We start from the raw sequence: 4,688 nt of genomic DNA, 5'->3' as shown, positions 1-4,688 counted from the left end.
AGCGAAACGCGCGCCTGACAACGTCTCGCCCGCCAGATTTTTATCGCACGTAAAAAGCCGCGCGCTCTGAAAATATGCCGCGGCGAACCGCCTCCTCCAAGCCTTTTTCGGTTTGCTGCGGCGGCAGCAGTCTCTTCTCTTCTCTGCGCGACACTGGACTCTCGCGCGTTGGAGAATGCGTTCAAGTGCGCGCGAGGCATTATTTACAGCCGTCTCTTGTTTTTCGGAAGAAACGTATATACGGCGCACTACGACGTTCCGGGGGCCATTATATTTATATTCATAACCGGCCGCGAGAGGCGGGAAAGGGGACAAAGGGAATAAGGCTTTTAGAGCTTAGGCGAGAAATATCTCGAACGCGACGTATACACTTATATACGCTTCATATTGTTTGCCCTCGCGCCGCCGTGGCGGTGTGTATCGGGGAATATCTGAAACTTTATCAACTGAGGCCGCGCGCGCGCCGCGGTGCGACTAAATTTACTGGAGTTTATTCTTCTGGTCTGGCACGGGATTTACGGCCTCGGAATTGTAAAATATCATATTTTATCGGCCTGGGGAGAGATCCGCGCGCGCGCGTTTGTTTGGCTGTGTATAATATATTGGATTAGGAGGGATGCGCATTGCCAGAGAGAAAAAGCACGGTTCTGCCGGCGCGATTTTCCATTAATTTTATAGCTTTGTTATTTATGTAGTGGATTTAATGGGTATACTTATACACAGCGACGAGTTTTCCACGACGATTTGCTATCGAGCGCGCAAGCTTTGTTATTCATGTAGTGAACTTAATGCGCCGAGATAAATAGTGCAATAAAAGCCAGAGTAAGTTTACCATATAACGAAGCTGATCCTAATGAGATAACTATATATTATTTAATTTCTGTGCGAACGATACGATCTTCCGTGTCCAGGGCGACGCTACGCGTAAACTAGCTACGGTCTTGTTAACAATCTTATTTCAGTAATGGTGTGGCGGCCCAGAGGTAAATGCGTTTAACCCAGGCGCCGTAAGCTTGCGGGCCGTAAGTCTATGCCGAGGCAGCGAAACCCGCAGCAGGCGAGCGAGCGAGAAAATACATGGCAAGGAGGAACGCAGCCAGAGTGAGAGAGAGAGAGAGAGCGAGAGAGAGAGAGAGAGAGAGAGCGCGCGCGCGAGAGAGAGAGAGAGAGAGAGAGAGAGAGAGAGAGAGAGCGCGCGAGAGAGAGAGAGAGAGAGAGAGAGAGAGAGAGAGAGAGAGAGAGATGGAGCGAAGAGAAAGAGCTTTCGCGGCCAGGAAACTCGCCGGGGATGTAAATGAAGCGACTCATTAACATCGTAGCTTCAGGCTTGAGCGCCCGTAACGACTGCTCTTAATGCTCAAACTATTAACGCCCTCGCCAAATTAGAATAGGTATGCGGAATATTCTTATATAGCTGCGCCGCGCACCGCAAGCCTCGAGAGCGAAAGCTCTCTCATAATGTCTCGACTCTTTAGGACGATGCTTATAGCGCAGATAATTCTTCCATGATTAACCGTCGAGCTTTCTCTCTCTCTCTCTCTCCCTCTCTCTCTCTCTCTCTCTCCCTCTCTCTCTCTCTCTCTCTCTCTCTCTCTCTCTCCCTCTCTCTCTTTCGAGCATATAAAATGAATTTTTCATGAGAAATTTTCGCGTTTTGTATGGATTATTGATAACGCGAATTTAAAAAATGTTCATCAAAGCCCGTCTATCAATTATTCACCGCATTAAGCCCGCCGGACTAAACAACATCGTATTTCATCATTATTTGTCCCGCTTTTCACGTTCTCTCTTCTCTTTGATGTTTACGAGTGGTGTGGCTGAAAGCGAAGTATTTTACGTACTGCCATACGTTACGAATTTTATGCTATACTTGCAACAATGCCGGTCCTTTCACCCTGAAACTTCTCTCGTAAACAATTTTATTAAGAAAACTAATGAAAGAACCTGTCAGCGCTGAATTATGGTAACACTTCCTTTATATACGCGGTACACACGTTGAGAGGGGCACTTTTATATTTAGCCGACTTTAGGGCTCGTAGAATTTTTGTTTTTCCTCGATCGCTATAAACGCGTTACTTTCTCAGTGAACGAAAAAAATTCACTCGGAAAACGAGAAGCTGTAAAGTCTCGATTTTAAGGAGAAATAGATCACGCGGATACTTTCTTTGATCGCCGTGGTAAAAACTATTATTTACGAGGCGCGTTCTCCCCGGACTTATTTATCACTCTAAACTCGTAATATTTTGCAAAACTTGTTTAACACGTTTTTGATATCCAATATTTTACGCGGCCGTTTATAAATTCGAACCAGTTCTCGCACGCCAGAAGAAAAAAGGAGAACTCGCACTCGAGAAGAGTAAAAAAGCGCGCGCGACTAAGTGCCGCGATATAAACTCAATTATATCCGTCTAGAGCTTAAGGAAATTTTCGCAATTCCCAGAATCTCGTTTCCGCGTCGATAAACGAGACGCGGCCACGATCTTAGAAATATATCGCGGATCGTTTATCAGGAGCCCGAGAGCTCTTGTCTTCTTTTCGCTCCATTAACCGTTACAATTCGGCACATTCGTTTTCTCCGCGCGGCGAGTCGTGTTTGCCATTAGTTCGCCTCCACTTAACCGTCTTTTTTTTCTTTTTCGCTCGCTCTCGCTCTCTTTCTCTGACGGCGGGCAAAAATGCGATGTACTTTACGTCCTGCCGCATAAAGCGTGCTCTCGATGCGATGCGCTCTCGTGTATGTGTGTATGTGTCTGTGTATGCTCGAGAGGTAATAATTTTTGTGAAGTGAGAAAAAAGGCCCCAGCTGCTGGCAGTAAATTCGGTGTATTCTCAAATGCTCGACAATAAACTGTCACGTGGGCGTGTTTTTACTCTCTCTTCCTTCGCTCTTGTTCGGAGAGAAGGCTCGTTTCTGATTTTGTACTCCGTTCGCATTTTTGGCTGACATGTGAGTGAAATTAATATTTGTTGTTGTTTTTTTACTATCATTGTGTTATGTATCATATTCAAGCTTGTCCTTTAGGGTCATGAATATTGTAAAGATTTTACTAACATTTAAACATTTTTCAAATTTGTTTGGATATTGTAACTCGCCAACATCCATACTACGCTGAATGCACCGGTTCTCGTCCAATCACCGAAGTTAAGCAGCGTTAGGCGCTGTTAGTACTTGGATGGGTGACCGCTTGGGAACCCCGCGTGCCGTTGGTACCCCAATTTTTTGGCATTTTTTTTTGATTTTTTAATTCAACTTGTAACATATAAAATTTTTACTTGTCTTAGTCAAAAGATGAAAGTAATCATTGATACTCTCTATTATTATCCTTTTATCCTTTCCTTATATAAAAAAATTATGACCGGATGTTGTGAATTCAAGATATACGCTACGTGATTGGCTCATGTAGTGCGTCTAAGTCAGGAAGTCTAAACGTGGTTAGGTATCGTAATCTCGTAAGGTCATTGGAGCACGACCATTTCTACTGAAAATTATGCTTTAATTCTTCGTAGATTTCTGATGATTATACAAATGATTGTTAGTTTTAAGTAGTATAAGTGCTCAAAAGCGATAATATATCAAGATACCCCTGTAGCTCACAGTCAATATAAGTAAATTTCTCATATAAAGCGGAAGAATTAAAATTAAATTTAAACAAAGCTGCACAGATCGTGTATTGATCGATCGAACCAACACTAATGCATCCAGTATACCTATCGCCCTGATACATTCACGAAAATCATCAGAAAATATTCAATTTCAACTGCACTCCACGCTCATTTCACCGGCGGCGCGCATTTCCAAACTGCATATCTCTCTCTCTCTCTCTCTCTCTCTTTCTCTCTCTCTCTCTCTCTCTCTCGCACTATAATTACAGCAAGAACACACAACATTTCTATTCCTGACTCTCAGTTCTCGAATCTCTCGCAGGCGAAACGTTCACTCTGCTCTCGTACGCTTTGCTCCGCTTAAATTACGGTAGCAGCAGCTTGACTCTCGCTCTGCACTCTCACCGCTATGTGCACACAAAGAAATATACTGTTGCGATTTCCCGGATGGTTAATGCCCGCACGTGTGTGCGGCACGTACGCGTCATAATTCCCGAGCGGCGCAGAAAGAAAGGCGACAGCTGCCTGCCCCAAAGTAATTTCATAACGCTTCCCGCCGTCCTCCGCGTACACACTCGGTGTATATGTATATACAGCGGAGGATTCGCCGAACCGCAGAAAATCACGCGGCTCCATAAAGCGGGCCCGGTGCATTAAAGTCAAACCGAGCGCGCTGTCGATTATGCGCGCTTGCAGCGGCAGCGATTTTAGCCCGGCGGTTTTAACGCGCGCTCGCGCATCGGCTAATTAACGAGAGCCCGAGTTATTCTCGGAGCTACCGAACTGATGCGCCCGCGCGGGGTGTACAAATCGGGCGCGAAATAACTTATACACCGTGCGCGAGTGACGATGCGGCGCATTTATCAGCGGCGAGCGACAAAAACAGTTTTTCGAGCCGTTATACTCGCGAGAGTTAAGCTGATGGAGTTTTCTTGGGGGGATTGTAAATACACTTTCGGCTTTATTGTCCGAGAGGCAGAGTGCAGCTAATGTTGATGATAAGTTGTTCGAGCGCGTATAGATGGCGAACATTCGTGGCTTTGAAGATTTTTAGTGTACTTTGGCTGAGTAAACGCAGAGCGCCG

General features: G+C 45.3%; 1 pseudogene; it reads left to right on the top strand.

The window, feature by feature from the left end:
- Window positions 1-3,091: 3,091 nt before the first annotated feature.
- On the top strand, window positions 3,092-3,210 carry LOC116416990 (annotated as a pseudogene).
- The last annotated feature ends 1,478 nt before the right edge of the window (window positions 3,211-4,688 follow it).

Source organism: Nasonia vitripennis, chromosome 3, assembly GCF_009193385.2.
Source record: "Nasonia vitripennis strain AsymCx chromosome 3, Nvit_psr_1.1, whole genome shotgun sequence".
NCBI lineage: Eukaryota > Metazoa > Arthropoda > Insecta > Hymenoptera > Pteromalidae > Nasonia > Nasonia vitripennis.
The sequence above is the reverse complement of the archived record's forward strand: the minus strand, read 5'-3'. Positions and strand labels throughout refer to the sequence as shown.